Raw genomic sequence first — 17868 nt, forward strand, 5'->3', positions numbered from 1 at the left:
GCCTTATTTGCCAACAGGTAAAAGCTAAACATCATCATTTAGTAGGATTTCTTCAACCCTTACCAATTCCAGAATGGAAAAATGAGCACATTACAATGAAATTTTTGTGATCGGCTTACCGCATACTCATTGAGGGCATGATGCTATCTAGATAATAATGGACCTCTTATCGAAGTCAATACATTTCTTAGTTATTTGCATCCATATTTCCTTGTAGAGATTGGCCCAACTGTATATTGGTGAGATTGTTAAGTTGCATGGTGTAACAGTGTCAATTATTTCTAATCGTGATCTTTGGTTTACCTTATAATTTTGGCCTAATTTCCAAGAAGCACTTGGTACTACCTTGAGATTTAACAGTACTTATCACCCTCAAATAGATGGCCAATCTGAAAAGAACTATGTAAACTCTCGAAGATATGCTGCTAGCATATGCTTTTGACTTCCAAGGTAACTATGATAAGCATTTAACTTTGGTTGAATTTACCTACAACAACAACTATCAAGCTAGCATTAAGATGGCACCTTGTGAAGCCTTGTACGGAAGGAGATGCCCTATTTCATTATGTTCACATAATGTAGGTCAAAAAAAATTATAAAGTGTAGAGTTCATAAAGGTTATAGTACAAAAAGTGAAGTTGATCCAAGAAAAGCTGAAAGTAGCTTAGGGACAACAAAAGACAATAGGATTTGGAGTTTCAAGTGGGCAATAAAGTGTTCATGAAAATTTTGCCATGGAAGGGTGTGATCTAGTTTCATTACTGAGGAAAGTTAAGTACTCATTTAATTAGTTCATTTCCAATCCTTGAAAGGATTGGACTGGTAGCTTATTAATTGGAGCTGCCCTCAGAGTTAGCTAGGATACATGATGTGTTCTTTATATCCATGTTGAAGACATATATACTAGATCTGTCGTTTGTTCTTAAAGCACCACTAGTAGATTTGCACGATGATTTGAAACTTGAAGTTCGACCAGTGGAAATTCTTGATCATCATCAAGAGAAGATACTTCATGCTAAATTCATGATGAAGAGATAACTTAGGAACTCGAAGGGTCAATGAGGAAGTAGAATTCATATTTTTTGGTGAAGTTCAATATGCCTAATTTCATGGGCAAATTTTTTCTAAGGGGGTAAGTTCTGTGAGCGTTTTCTCCTTTATAGTGTGAGGGAATTTAGAAGGGACTCATGAATTGGGTTGGCTTAAAGAAGGAAGGAATTGGTAAGTGATTTATAATTCATTTTTTTTAATTCCTTCAAAACTCTTTCGATTTAATAACTACTGTGAGTGTTGGTTTCCAAGTCTTTCTTCTAGTTTGTTTGTAGTTGTATTAATCACTTATATAACATTCTTATAGTTTGAAGTGGTTATTTAAGTTTAGAGAGTGTAATTGTAATGATAGAAGTAGGTTAGATATCATGCTTAGTTTATTTGAAAATGTTGAAAATTAATTGGAAGCTTGTTGATGTGTTAAGTGTGTTGTATATACTAAGTTTGGAATAAGCTTTGAAGGCTAATTTGAGAGTCTTTGTGAATGCTCATGAAGTGTTTAAGGAAATGTCTCTGAGAAGGTTAACTTCAAATCCTTGAATGTTGTGTTTTGTGTTCTACAAATTTTGAGTACTTAATTGGAGGGGGAAAAAGGAAAAATGGAGGATTGGATGGGTTGCTTTCCATGCATATGTATATGCATAGATATATGTATGTATATATGTGCTTAATATGGCTTATATATGCATGATTTTTGTTATGGTTGACAAGCATTGCTTATAAGTCTAAGTTGAACCCATACTTTGATAATTAAGGTTGGTTATAGGTTTTCCTCGTAATATTAAGGCCCTCTTGTGAATGTTTCTATAACAATTTTTGGGTGTTGTGGATATCATGCCAAATGTGGCAAATATGTAGGTATGGTTAAATTTTCATGTCTTCATGTAAGGTATATGTACTTGAGAGAAAAATAATGCTTGAGTTGTTCTTCGGTTTTTATGCTTTGCTAATGCATGATTTATTGTTTAAGAGGTCAAGTTGGTGATAGTGCGTCATATAGCATTGTGGGTCTATTTTGTGCTGGAATTATTAAATTGAAATTGTTGGATTGATATGCATTGATATAATTTGAATTTGGTAAAGTCATTGATGTTCAAGTAAAACTCCTAAATGTTGGAGAGTCAATTTGGTTTTTGAGAGCTTGTATGACAAGGAAGAAAATTACTTTGTAATGAAATGGTCATAAGTATGGATTGGGATGTAATTATTAGTAGTCCGTTAGTAGTTATATGCTAAGATAGGGTTATGGTTGCTAGAGTTTACTATAGCAGTGAAAAAGAGTAACTATTAGTTCACCTAGTTCACGCTAGTTGAGGCTGTCTTAGGTAATCTAAGCCCAAGTTGATTTAGTTTAAGTTTGTAGATATTAGCCCAAGCTATTTAGCTAGGTTTAGAAGAGGTTCTTGAGTGGTTAAGCACTTTAGAGTTGGTTTCAACCGACATTAGGATTGAAATCATCCATGCATTTCATATAGAGCTAAAGTTGCATAACATATCTGCTGTTTGGGCTAAATTTTGTAAGCCTCACATTTTATAGGTGGTGAGACCTCATGCAAGGGCAAAGAACTCTAGGAGCAGAAGCTGAGTGTCTAATATCTAGCCAAAAGCTTTATAAATGGATTTATTATTTTTACTTTTACTTATAAAAGAAATTTGTAAATGGTTTTGTTGTATATATATTCCGTTTAAATAGTATTCTTTATGTGCTACTTTGGCCTTAAGTAAATACTTTATGTTGTATTAACTCTATTATGTTGTTTATTATCACGCCTTACAAGAATTTGCTTATCATTTAGGCACTTGGGAAGTTAAACTAGCCTCATTCATAAGCTGTGTTGTGGCGGTCGAGGAACAAGCACCTTACTCTCTAGGTTTAGCTTAGGTAAAGTAACCAGCACAGAAGTAGAGGCAACAACTCCCCATTGTGCATCCCCTCATTATGTTGCATACTTGGACATAATCTAAAAAGGAAGAAAATTTTAGGCTCTAATGCATTATGTGCCTAAACTACATGCTCCAATCTAAGGGGACCCACTCGGCCAATAAAAAGAAACAACCATGAGCAAAAACCAGGGTTCTTATGACAATCAAATAGTCACACCCCAGCCAAAATCCAAGTGTGTGTAAAACGCCACAATATGTAATATACAAATTCACTAACCCAAAAAATAGCTAGGCTACTAGTATCCTGTGGACAATATTCTTTTAAGAAAAAAATAAATTTCTAATTTATGGAGTAGTTGATAGATTCAGAGAATAGAAAGTTCAAATACATATACATAGAGTACACACAAGAAGATTTATAGATAAAAAGTTTTCAAAATTTTACATTTATGGGTCCCCCCATTACAAGACCAAACCATAGAGCTAGCCAGCCTAAACACAAGCAATTCTCAAACAACTAATAGGACTTACCAGAATAATACTTTAAATGAAGGACTTAAGTTTCGAAATAGGAATGGAAAATATTATGAGTAACATAATTGCTTAGTGAGTGGATAGACAATTTAGTAAAATAAATTAAAGAGAAAATTACCTAAAAGTCCCTGTATAGTTTTAAACTTCCACTGTAGTCCCTCTAACATTTCAATTTTCCCTGCAGTCCTTCCTTTTTCAGTTTACTTATTTCTCAATCATTTCATCAGTTTATTTTATTTAAAAATCCAATTTTCCCCTGCTTAAGAAATGTACTTCCCGTTTATTAAGTATATTTTTTATTTAACATTGTGTGTTTATGTGTAACTACATAAATTTTCATTTAATATGTAACGTGATAAGTGCTTGTGTATAAGTAATACGAAGTATTCTTTTCTTACATTGAGCATCGCTTTTATCAGATTTTATCGCTTATTCATGTGTATTTGTGTTCTTTTGTGCATGTAGGGTTGTGAAGATAAAGTTGGATGAAAGAAAGCAAAAATAGATCATGGTCGTGATTATGATGAAGTTCTTAGATCGAACAAAGGTGAAGACACAAGTTGTGCTCAAAGACATGTGGGTGTGTGCCAACCTCCATTGTGCTCAAGAGAATGCACAAAGTGGAGGGGCAAAAAGGCAGTCATACTCATTTGTTCTGACTCGTGCAACATTAGCAAGAGCTCCATCATTGTTGTTTCATTGAAGACAAGACGCGATCTACCACATAGATGTGTGCCCATTTATGTGGACTCGATGAAAAGAGTGGATTCAGGAGCATTTTGGTGATGTAATGTAGTAGTTTACTATAGCAAATCATCGTTGCAAATTCACTGTAGCAGTTACTATTCACAGCTTGCAGAAAACTGAATTCTGGACACGGCCTTGTGGAAATTTCACACGTCCGTGTGGATGCCCGTGCACATGGGGTATGCACACGCAAGGGGTGTGTCAAGTTTTGCCGTTACTGGGGAATAGTCGATTTGGAAGCATTTTTCACTTTGATATTTTAGCTATTCATCACTTGTTCTATTTCAGACTTTCTTATTCTTCCAATGTTCTAATTTGTTTTTCTTTCTTTCTTTGATTGCAGCTCCAGGTTATGACCTAAGGTAACCCTTCGACATTAGTTGAAGGAGATCCAAACATTAGAAGGATAATTTATAGACGGGAAAAAGAACTCGTGCAAGAAAAGTCAAATCAAGCTGAGATAGAAGGTGAAGGGTCTGATAATATGGCAGAACAACATGAACAACAGAGGACACTCTCAGATTATGCAAGACCGCAGTTCTTGGCATGCAGTCTAGTATTGTGCGGCTACCGATTATAGCTCAGAGTTTTGAGCTCAAGACAAGCTTCATCCAGATGTTACAGCAGTTGGCATAGTTTAATGGTTTGGCTGATGAGGATCCAAACAATCATAATGAGAACTTCTTAAAAGTGTACGACATGCTCAAGATTAATAGTGTTATGGATGATGCTATCAAGTTGAGGGCCTTCCCATTTTTCTTGAATGGTATAGCAAAGCAATGGTTGCATTCATTACCAAGAGCATCGATCACTACATGGGAGGAGATGGTAGAAGTTTTTCTTGCATGATGTTTTCCTCCCGAAAAATCTATGAAGCTTAGGAATAAAATATCCTCTATTTGTTCAAATGGAATTGGAGTCTCTCTTTGAGACATGGGATAGGTTAAAGGATCTCCTATGGAAATGTCCTCAGCATGGGTTCCCCGAGTAGATGATTATCCACACTTTCTACAATGGTTTGAACCCAAGCATGAGGCAATTACTTAATGCTACAGTAGGAGGTACCTTAGAAAGCAAAACTCCTGAAGAAGCCCAACAACTCATTGAAGAGATGGCTATGAATAGTTATTAGTGGAACACACGAAACAAGAAGAAGATAGCTAGACTTTATGAGATCGATGCATTAACACCATTGGTGGCCCAGGTTGAGTCTTTGATCAAGAAGTTAGACACTCTAACTTCTTCTAGATTAGCGGCAATGATGAGTTGTAAAGGGTGTGAGGGAGGACATGCTCTATCTGATTGCCCAATTGCTAATAGTGGTACATCTTCAGTGGAACAGGTGGATTTTGTAGGCAATGCAATGAGAGGTCAAGGAAATCCACCTAGCAATACCTACAATACGGGGTGGAGGAGCCACCCAAACCTTTCTTGGAGTAATCAAGGGTAACAGAAGGTCATGGCAGCACCGGGTTTCCAACAACAACATGGAGAGTAGAGTTTAAGAATTAGAGAACCCGATGACCGATTTGGAGAAGGCTTTTCACCAAGTTTATTCAATTGTCGCATAGGAGATTTCAATCGGTTGAAGCCACACTTCGCAACCACACCGCATCATTGCACAATTTGGAGAATCAAGTGGGACAAATTGCGAACTCACTTTTGGAAAAGACCTCAAGAGAGTTTGCCTAGCAACACGGAGACAAATCAAAGAGAATATGTGAAGGTGATCACTCTGAGAAGTGGTCATGAAGTTAAGAGTAGGCTCCCTATTAAGAAGACAACGGTTGTGTCACCCAAGGAAGTGGAGGTTGAGGAGATAGCTAAGGAGAAAGAGGTGGCACCCCCACCTTACAAGCCACGAATCCCTTATCCTTCAAGGATGAAGAATAACCAAAATGATGAGCAATACAAGAAGTTTTTGGCTCTATTCAAGCAGTTGCACATCAACATCCCATTTGTAGAGGCGTTGTCCTAAATGTCTCGATACGTAAAGTTTCTCAAAGACCTCTTGACTAACAAGAGGAAGTTGGAGGAGAGTGCGTATATGATCTTAGATGCTTCATGTTCGCCAGTTTTGCAGAAGAATATGCCGAACAAGAAAAATGGACCCTGGAAGCTTCATCATTCCATGTAATATTGGTAACTTGGGTGAAGAAAATATATTGGCGGATTCAAGTGCAAGCATCAACGTCATGCCTTATATATTCTTTCAGAAGCTAGGCTTGAGAGAGTCTAAGCCCACTCGGGTGACACTTCCATTTGCCAATTGATCAGTCAGACATCTAAGGGGCATCATTGAGGATGTACTTGTAAAGGTTGATAGGTACATCTTTCCTAGCGGACTTTGTGGTACTACATGTTGATGAGGATGTCTAGGTCCCATTGATACTTGGAAGGTCATTTTTCCATACTTCCAAAGCTCTCATTGACATGGATGGTGGGGAATTGACACTAAGAGTTGGATGACAAGTTGACATACCGCCTCACCGAATCCATGCGACATTCTCTTGATTTTGATGATACTTTGTATTTTCCTTGACTCCACTGATGAGTTGATTGATGATTATGTATAAGAAATATTGTGTCTGGACCCATTAGAGTGGTGGCTAGATGAAGAGGTAGAGAATGAAGAAATCTTGTCACTTAGTCTAGAGGACAAGGTACAACCTACCCCGAGAGTCATGAAGAGGATCATCAAAAAATTGAAAATAGCAAGGAGATGTCACAAGAAGTGCCCCTAATGCTAATGGGGATATGTATTCACGGAGTAAGGGTGATGAACCCTTGTGTGGTAACAAGCTCGATAATCTTTCTCTCTACCTTGAAATAATTGTGTTCATCATGCTTTCAAGTTGTAGGTAAGAGGGTAACATTCATTCATCAACCCCCATGAGGTAAGAACAGGTACCTTAAGCTTAGTGACTTAAACAAGTCCTTCTTAGGAGGTAACCCAAGTCTTTACTATTTTTTCTAGGTTTTTCTTTAGTACTTGCATGAATAAGAGCTTTAGTGTTGGTGTATTGATCTTTGCATGCTATTGTTTTTTTTTCGTGGAGCATTGGTGTTTTAGTGTGCTTCATTGTAATTGGCAAAGTTTTTGGTCATTTGAACATGTTTTAATTATTCTCTATTCAAGTTTTCAGTGTTTATACAGTCTCTGTATGTGCATGAATATGGCAGAAATTTTCTAAAGAGTCTGTAGTATTTTTTGAGTCATCCAGAGAATTTTTTCTGAGTCATCTAGAGAAGACACACGGGCATGTGTTTCCGTTCAGAGCTCATCCTGAGAGGACACAGGGGCATGTGAGTGACCCTGTGAATGGCCTTGTGACGGTCACAAGCCCTTGGGTAATTTCCATACTGGGCGTGTGGATCTTTACAGAGTTCTCAGACTCCATCCCGAGAAGACAAAGAGGTGTGTGTCTGCCCTTGTGGATGACCTTGTGAATGGCACACGGGTGTGGATGATTTCCACACGCCCGTGTGAAACTCTGCAGAGACTTCTTCTCCATCCAAAGAGCAAACAGGGGTGTGTAAGTACCCCTGTGAGTATCCACACCACCATGTGGAATTTCCACAGGGACGTGTGGAACACTTAAAAAAATTCTCTGGAGAACAGAGAAGCCACAGGGGCATGTGGGTGCCCCTGTGGGTCGGGCACAAGGGCGTGGGTAATTTTCACACTCCCGTGTGGATGCGTTCAGAGACAATCAGAGGCTATCCCGAGAGCACATAGGGGTGTGTGTTTCACCCCGTGATCGACCCCTTGGGAATCACACGGGCGTGGGTAATTTTCTACATGCTCGTGTGGATGCACAAAATGTTAAGAGACGCAATTTTTCTTTAAAACCTACTCATGCCCATTTATTCTATACCTCCAAAACTGCTCAGAGAATGCCTCTCTTCACCTTCCTGACCATTCACTGTCTATTTATAGAGATTTGAGTGAGTTTTCCTGCCACATTCAATGTTTTTCATTCCCATTTCATCGGTAAGCTTTCCCTTTCTCTTTTCTTCGACCAATCTTGATTTCTTTGAGTTATTAGGCTGATTGTGCATCGTTTTCATGCTTGATTGGTAGGTGAATGCTTTTAGAACTATTTTAGAATGAATTTATGATGTATTTGGAGGATTTTTTTAACTTGGCCATGTGGCTTTCCCGCCCCGAAGATCCATATGGGCGTGTGGAATTTCCACACAACCATCTGGATTTCTACAGAATTAGGTTTTCAAATGAAATTTTATTGTTTTCTTTTCAATTCTTGTAGATATGGCTCCCTAGATCAATGAAAGCGCCGGCAAGCATCCTTGTGAGCCTTCTCATGAGTATGAGCATATGGAGTTCACAATTCTCGAGAATCAGGCTCGGTTTGAGCGCTTGTCGAAGCTCAAGTTCAACCAATCTTGGTTTCCCAATTTGAGTGCATTGCGAGAGATATAGTTAGGGGACAAGATGGTAGATGAGGTTGAGGAGTTACTTGCGGTGGGTAGTTGGCACAGATTATTGTTCATCCAAGAGCCGGCTATCCGTATGCTCACATTATAGGTGCTTCCATATTTCGAGTTAAATCGTTTGCACAACAGTTTCTCAAGTATTGATGCGATTCAGTTCCGTGCGCTTGGTTAGTAACACAGTATGAGCATCATGGAGTTTTTAGTCAGACTTGGCTTGTACAATGAGGCCTACACAAATACTGAGGAGTATGAACAGTTACATACTAATTACCCAGGCAGTTTGACTCTTCAGCGCCCGTACAGGACATTGTGTGGCTAAGGTGATTACGAGCCAAGTGTGTCCAAGACAACGTGCCTCTCTTGGCCAGCCTATAGATACATTCATGCCGTCTTGAGTAGATGAGTGAACGGACGTGGTGATAGTACCGGAATTTTGAGCAGACAAAAGTTATTATATTTATACTCTATGGTACAGAGCAAGCCGCTACATCTGGGGTATATATTGGCTGAGTATCTGCATCAGCGGGGCAAGTATACTAGAGTGGGAGTATTGTTCTTAGGCTCCTACATTACCAGGCCCATTATCGGGATGGGTCTAATAGACGCGGTCAAAGGGACTGAGAAGATGATTGTACCTTTCTCCCTCGTCCTAGAGACGATGAGACTGATGGGCGTGATCCTCAGATACAGAGACGGGGGTTTATGTTATGATCATGCCCCTACCAGAGACGGCCAAGGGTGAAGGTGATACAGCCGAGGGGTCTAGCGTGTTCCTGAGACGCAGCTAAAGTATATGGAGAAAGAGGAACCCTCTACAGCGCAGGAGCCACCACCAGTTCGGATCATTTCTCTTTCTCGAGCCCATGATCACTTTGAGAGGCTCAAGAGTGCTGTAGGGGTACTATAGAGCGACTTGGTTGAGGTTTGCATGATACAGGCCGTGAGCCATGCCGAGGTGATTACGCCTCTCGACACTTTACAGCAGTTACTTGAGAGAGATGTGACCTCGCCTTTTGTCATGAGACCCTGCACTCCTCTATCATCCCCAACACTACCAGCAGCACCAGTTAATCCACCTGCAGCAGTTTTATCACTAGCAGCATCAGCAAAGATAGCAGAGCAGGACACCGATGCTTGAGGTGTCTTTATCTTTATTTGTCTTTATGTTTTCCATTTTTTCATTCTACATTTTATTTGCACTTGTATCACTAAGAAAGGATCTTCCTTCTGTGTTTATCTATTATTTTTTTAGTTGTTTCGAGTTGTATTTCATTTCCATTTCTTTATAGACTCAATTTTATTTTGTTTTATTTTAATTAAGCTTCACTGAACCCACTTGTGTATACTTGTAGATGGTCTTGTGCGGTATTCACATGGCCGTGTGTGCTCCACAATCGGTTGGAACTTAGCTCTGAATGAATATAGCTCCATTAAATGTACACTAAGTGTCAGGGGAGTATTGTTTCAATTGCCCACCTCCAAACATGTTTTTAATTGTGATACTACTTTATTGTGTGTGCATGCATACATTGAGGGCAATATATATCTTAAGTGTTGGGGGGTTCATATTACGCAAGTTTTATACTTATGAATTCATTGTTCGTGCTCATGTAGGCAATGGCGGTTCACCTTAGTTGCAATAGTTGTATTCTTAAGTTTAGGAGAATTTTTAACATTGAATACTATCATGCTCTAGTTTTTACTTGAATTTTATGGATTTTTCCCGATTAACACTACTTATTCATTAAACCTTGTGGAAAATCAAGTTCGACATTTAAGGGACTGCTTTTTAGTTTGTTTCTTGTTTTAATTTCTGTGAAAAAAATTATGTTTGTTTGGTTGTGCATTGGGGGTGGAAAGAGATACAACCTATGAAGTATGAAGCTACTCTCGTAAGTTGGATACTAGTTATGCCCTAACGAGGGAAAAAGCTATCTCATGGGATGAGTGAAAGCTACTACCCCAGTAGAAAGAACTACCACCTCGAAAGTGTGAAAGCCACCTTAGCAACCGCTTTGGAAAGAGCTACCTTAGAGGATGTGTGAAGCTACTACCTTTTCTTTTTGTATATAAATCAATCACTTTTTAATAAAAACTTTGAGGAGTACATGTTGGGTTGACTTGAGTGAGTTTACACACACTACACAATATCGGGTTTGTTGTCCTTTTTTATTCAAGTTTTTAGCTAGAGCAATAATTCCTCTTATTCGATGTTGGAATTTTTCCTTACTTGTAGAATGCCTATTTTGCATGCTTTTGGTGAACCTAAGGCCAAGCACTTCCAATTTTCCTTCTTATATGCTTGAATATTGTTTTTTTCTTGAGGATAAGCAAAAGCTTAAGTGTGGGGGACTTTGATAAGTGCTTGTGTATAAGTGATAAATGTCTCAATGTAGGTATTTTCCTATATGTATCTTATATACTTTGCATGTATTTTGTGTGGTTTGATGCCCGTTTTGCGCTTAATCGTGTACTATTTGCTTTGTAGAGCATAAGAAAGCTATGAAGAACACGATGATATCATTTAGGTGAAAAGAAGAAGAAAAAAATCCCAAAATCACTGTAGTTGAGTTAATGTAGCAAAGGTACTGTAGCAAAACTATAGCAGCGGAACGAGTTTGAAGCTGTCTGCCCAGAATTTCATGCAACCCCCATACAGCTCATATGGAGGCCGTATGCACCCCGTATGTACCCTGTATGAAGCAAAAATTTAGATTTTTACTGTTATATGGCACCCCATACGGCCCGTATGCTTTGGAGAGTATAAATACCAAGTTCTTGGGCAGAAAGAGAGACTTTTCCTTAGCCATTTGGGCCGCCGCCACCACACTTCCTTGAGGCCTTCCAGCAATCTTCCGGCGACGATCCTTGTGGAAAACGAGCACATATCATCACCAAGAGGGAGAGGAGCAAAGGAGAAGGAGTTGGACTGAAGATCAAAGCCACCAGCTGCATCACCATTCGAAGCTTCATCCATTCAAGGGGATCTTGACTTAGAGGGGGTTTTCATTACTTCTTTTATGTTTTTGTCTTCCTTATATGTTGTATAAGTGTCCCTTATCATTATGGATTAACTTATTGTTGTGTTTGGATTTGGATGAATCCTAGGGTTCATCTTCTGTAAGAACTTGGGATGTTATTCTTCATTTAATTTGATGGTTGTTTGATATTTAATCTTTTGTGCCTTGATGCTTAGAATTACATGTATGGAGAAATCCGTGATTCTATTATGAGTTGTATGCGTAGATGTGACCTACTCACGTGTACAAGATCTAAGAAAGATTTAAAGGGGATACTTGTGCTGACACGCTGAGAGATCGGGTGTTGGTAGCCCTCCATTTCTAGGTTTAAGCCGAAGAAGAATAGGTTCACTACTATTAGAGAACTCCTAGAACTTAATGCGATCATAGGTGTGTTGATTTGGAAGAGATTCCGATTGACATTCATATGGGATCAGGGGTTAGTCGCCGAGATATTGGGGCTAATCTACTCTTGAGATCTCTTCGTCTCAACTATCATCAATGCATCTTTAAACCATCCTAGTTTGGGGCCTTAACAACAACCCTAGGTGGATTCCTTGTCCAAACACTGCCTTCTCATACTTGATACTCCCTTATTTGTTTACATCCGTGTGCTAGTTACCCGGCCATAGAATTTGCTTAGCTTAGTTTATTTTATTTAATTTGTTCTTCTTACTAAGAATTATAGGCTAGATAATAGATGAGGAGTGAGTAATAATAATTCCTTGGTCCCGTGGAATATGACCCCTGTGTCACTCATAGGGTATTACTTGGCGATCCCATACACTTGTGGGGAATCAATCAATAAGTAATACGAAGTATTCTTTTCTTATATTGAGAATCACTTTTATTAGATTTTATCGCTTATTCGTATGTATTTCTGTTCTTTTGTGCATGTAGGGTTGTGAAGACAAAGTTGGATGCAAGAAATAAAAAGTAGATTGTGGACGTGATTGTGATGAAGTTCTTGGATCGAACAAAGGTGAAGACACAAGTTGTGCTCAAAGACATGTGGGTGTGTGCCAACCACTATTGTGCGTAAGAGAATATACAAAGTGGAGGGCCACAAAGGCAGTCACACTCATTTGTTCTGACTCGTGCAACAATAGCAAGAGCTCCGGCATTGTTGTTTCATTGAAGATAAAACGCTATCTACCACATGGATGTGTGCCCATTCATGTGGACTCGATGAAAATGAGTGGATTTGGGAGCATTTTGGCAAAGTACTGTAGCAAAAATCAATGTAGTAGTTACTATTCACATCTCGCAGAAAACTGAATTCTGGAAATCCACACGACCGTGTGAAAATTCCATAAGCCCATGTGGATGCCCGATTCAAACCCCTATAAATACAGCGTTTTGAGGATTCTTGAAGGATCTTTTTCCCATCTTTTGCCTATCTTTGGAGGTGCTCGCGGCTAGGGTTTGGAGGGGCTTTACCTATGTTTTTAAAGTGGTTCTATGGCCTTCGACATCACGTTCGTTTGGAAGAGAGGTATTGCAGAAGCTTTCGTAGTCATCGATTCGGCGAGGTGTGCCCTAGGCTTGACAAGGGAACCTATGGAGAAGATGAGGCGGCTCCACAAGACCATCGATCCGGACTCACTACAGTATATTAGGTCTTCCCAAGTATTTATATTGACCTTTGGTGGCATTTATAAGTGCCAGTAAATCACACCATGGCAATTTCTGAAAACACCGGAGCAAACTCCGGGAAAACTAACGTCACTGAAGGAACGTCGTTTTTATATAAATGCCGTCATTTGGCCGCATTTTAAGTTAAAAATGTCGCTATAAGATGCGGTGTTTCATATAAGGCGCCAGCAATGGTGAACCCGATTCTGCGAGAATGGTAAGAATTTGCTGGCTTTTATAATATAAACGCCCCAATATCTCGCCATTTATTAATTTAAAATGCCACTAAAATTTGCGGCATTTCATAATAAGGCACTAGCAATGGTCAAGCCGATTCTCCGAGAATGGTACTAATTTGCTGGCGTTTATATTATAAACGCCACCAGTATCCAGGCATTTACAATATAAATATCACCAATCTTACGGTGTTTTTTTTTATCGATAAACGCCGGTAAAACCCAATCGGCATTTTTCTAATTATCCTAGCGTTTTTAAGTAAACGCCGGCAATTAAATAAATCCTGTAATATTTTTTTATATTTTTAAATTTAATACCTGTAACAAACTTGAATATTACCTAAAAACCAAAAAACACTTCAAGGTTCTCTATATGTTAATAAACAAAAATATCAAAGCAATATATAATTTACATTCTAGTGATTGAATACCACAAAGATATATAAATCAAGTTAGAGAGACCTTGAATAATCTCATTCTCAATCACAAGTATGTAACAAAATATGATATGTAAAATTGTGGGAAAATCTTATAGAGACATCAAGACCATTAAAGTTCATATAAAATCACATAAAAAAGTGTGAAAAAAATCAAATGTTCATTGGTCTTGATCATCGAACCTCCTAAGAGGGCATCAATGTTCTGGAGAAGTCTGATTCTATAAGAATAATTTAGTGTATTAGATAGTATTCACAAACATAACATTATTTATTTAATTTACAATTACTTGAACATGCACACTAACCCGGTTGTGTTAGCATTAGGGGTCTGAGATCCAATGCATTGATTCTGCAATAACTACAATTACATGTTTAAAATATAGAAATGCAAATAAGAATGAAATAATAACTTATAGAGAGCATCACCCAAACACACACACACACACACACACACACACAAACACAAAAATTAATGAAATAATAACTTTGTTTATGGAAGTATCCAATGTATCTGATTCCTAGTTTACAAGTTTGAAGTACTTGTCATTAAGAAGATGATCCAACTATGGTAGGTGGGAGGATAGTTGCTCCTGGGAATTGCTGTTGCAAGAAATTATAAAGAGCGTTGTAATTAGCACGTTCTCGCCCAAGCTCATCTTCCATCTTTTGGAACTTTTCATCCATCTGTTGGCAAAAATCTATTCATTCAGATGAATGACCACCACATGTTTCACGATGATGACTACTTGAATGGCTGTAATATGTTGTAGGTGTAGGACCCAATCCAAGCCCTCCTACTCGACCATGTCGCTCTTTTCCAATCACCTGAGTCAAAATTTCTATTAAAACTATTCCCTCATCCCCATCTATTGATTCATATTCAGCTAGTTTTTCATTTGTCTTTTCCTACATTTATGTAAAATCTTTTAACAAATGTTATTTCTAAAGAAATCAATATAAGAAAGAATAATGGAAAAAGACTCAGTACCAAAATGTCTTCTGTCTCTTTATTTAAATATGATCCATCTTTTTTAGTATGGGCTGCTTTGAAAAACTCAAAATGTCCTATTCTCTTTCCACTTCTAAGCTCCTAAGTCAAGAAAATATAGATTAGTAATGTTTCACAGCTAAAGCGTACTCTTTGGAAAAAATCGTACATAACCAAATATTGAAGACTTGAAAGAGTTAACAATTTCTTACCATTTCATTTTCTTTTCTCACGAAATTTTTTGAACCAGAAGTGTGTGTGTACTTTTGTTGCTTTCTCGAGGAAACCCCAACTTGTTCTGATTCCTGCATAATAACATGAACATTAAATTACATATGTAAGATACCATGATTATTACATTTAAAATAAACAATATATTATTCCTACCTCCCCTTTCCTCAAGTACCAAGAATGAACTACCTCTTTCCCATTGCCAGCTAATGGTCCCTTCTGGATGGTTCTCTTTATTTGCTTGCAGTCCATCCTCTCTTTTGAAATATTTTTTCTTCAAATCATGTTTGTAGTCCTTCCATTTCTTTCCAAAAGACTTAAGCACATAGTCTTTTGGGATTTCAAGAACAAAGCGCATCTATTTGACAACCAAACATAATTTCAACCAAATATTATGACCATAATAAGATTGATTTGTAAATAAAGAGCACCTTATGCATAACGTAAATTTAACCATATAAGAATACCTCGATGAAGTTTAATAGTTCGTCCTTCAATGTTTTCGGCATTTTATGCCAACTCTCATATTGGACACCAATCTTCTGGTTAGAGCGAGTGATCATACCTAAGAATGAAGTGAACAATTGTACCTCAGGCCCAATTATGTGTCCATGCCGATTTGCACTGAACAATACTTTATCTTGTGGAGGTAGTGCCCATAACTCCTTCAAAGTTGTTCGTCCTCTTCCTTTATAGTGTCCCGCATTGTCAACTAAAACAATTCATGTGCCTATTCGGCAAGACAAAATGGTTTAATCCATTACTCAAAAAAGTTGTTTTTGGGAAATTAATTGCACAAAATACCTGTGTTTACATTAACCGAGCCACTGGTATTTTCATGTATATTACCATGGTCTTGGTTTTTGTCATCTCCATTGCGGTTTGAATCAATATCTAATGAGTGACTTGAGGTGCGAGGTTGAGCATCAAGCATTTGAGCAGATGACATCCCACCTTCATTAGATGTAGCAACAAATCGACTGGGATTTGTTTCAGATCGGATTACTTTCATATCCGTCAATTTTAATCTTGGCATCTTGATGTTATCTACATGACATCATAATGGTAGGTATACATCAAACAAGAATAAATACTAATCAGTAAATGTTGAAGTTAATCAACTGCTATGTATATATACACACCTCTTTCCAGAAATTATCAATCAAAAAAGAAGTTTGTGTAATAGTTTTCTATATAACTCTAATTGGCAATTTTACTGTGTCAGAATTATAGCCGAGATCTGTTTGTCTTCCTCTACATGTTGTTTATCATAGATTCAGCAATAACTTCCTTCACAAAGAACCATGAAAAATCTGCATTTTCTGGAAAAACCATACTTTATTTGAAAAGACATCAAACAGAAGAATGGAAGGGTTGGATGCAGGTTTGTGATTTATAAGTTCATGGATTGGTAACTTGCAATCCCAATTCTAGAATCTAGATTCCATGCTGGTATGCTCAAGTGAAAACCAACTGTTAGATCTGCAAAAAAAAAAAAAACAATTAGGCTTGGAATTTGTTCCATATATTGGCCTTAAGTGCTGGTCATCATTCAATATTCTTTTGCCATATTTGGATCTTATGTTAACTAATAAGTGTGTCAGTATACGATGGTATGGAATTGTCTGTTATTAGTTTATTAGAAATGGAACACTCAAGGTTGTAACTTAGAACTCTTTTTGAGCTCCATGTGTCATGGTGGGTGGAATGGATGATCTCTAGCTTGTTTTACTTAAAGAATCTAATTAGCGAACGAACAAATAAAATAAAATAGGTTTCAGTAAATTGACTGGTTTTTATCTCTTGGAAGAGTCTTATTTGTGATCTTTTTATAACTGACTTGAGATCTTAGAAATCCTTTTTTTTTTGGTTGAGGTATTTAAAATGCGATTACTTACAAAAAAAAGTATGTGGGAAAATCATTGTGGATGATTCATTACTGTTTTTTGTCTTCCTAGGTCCTCTTTTCGATGTACCACTATTTTGCTGTTTTGCAAATATACAATGCAATTCGTATATTTATTGCTGCTTATGTTTGGATGACTAGATTTGTAAACTTTTCTTACTACTATATACGAAAGGATATGACTGTTTATATGTATATAATTTTATATCTATTATTAGAGGCAGGTTCCTAAGTAACTCTTTGCTAATTTTGCTATGCCTAAAAGGATGATTTCAGACTACAGTCATACGGTACAAATGGACTTTGGGAGTTTGATAAACATACTAATAATGTGGGGAATTGTCCTGGCAGACATAATGAACGTTGGCCAGCAAACAAAATTGGGTGTAATACCTTGTAACAAGCTCTCATGTCATGTCTCTAATATCTTTGTCTTGTAACATTGGATCTTATGTGGATGTTGTACATTTTCACTTGCATTGTTTCATAAACATGCAAGGTACACTAAAGAATTGACCAAAGACAAGGTTCTAATCAAAATTCATTGTCTGGTCTGGGCCTTCATTTCATGTTTGTTGTAGAACATGCACACAACATTGGTTTGGTGATCAGTGTACTTCGTTCAGTTACGTATTGCTGTCTCATATTGTGTATTTGGTGTTCTTTTATGCATATAGGTTGTGAATGCCTTGAGAAATAAAAAAAGCAAAGATGGGCTATAAAGACATAATGTTTGGGA

General features: G+C 37.6%; 1 non-coding gene across 1 annotated transcript; it reads right to left on the reverse strand.

Annotated features, from left to right (window-relative positions):
- Positions 1-5088: 5088 nt before the first annotated feature.
- On the reverse strand, positions 5089-5196 carry LOC120266044. The gene has a single exon (XR_005537888.1). It is a non-coding gene; the product is annotated as a small nucleolar RNA R71 (small nucleolar RNA).
- Between the last annotated feature and the right edge of the window lie 12672 nt (positions 5197-17868).

The sequence above is a fragment of the Dioscorea cayenensis genome, chromosome 7 (genome assembly GCF_009730915.1).
Source record: "Dioscorea cayenensis subsp. rotundata cultivar TDr96_F1 chromosome 7, TDr96_F1_v2_PseudoChromosome.rev07_lg8_w22 25.fasta, whole genome shotgun sequence".
NCBI lineage: Eukaryota > Viridiplantae > Streptophyta > Magnoliopsida > Dioscoreales > Dioscoreaceae > Dioscorea > Dioscorea cayenensis.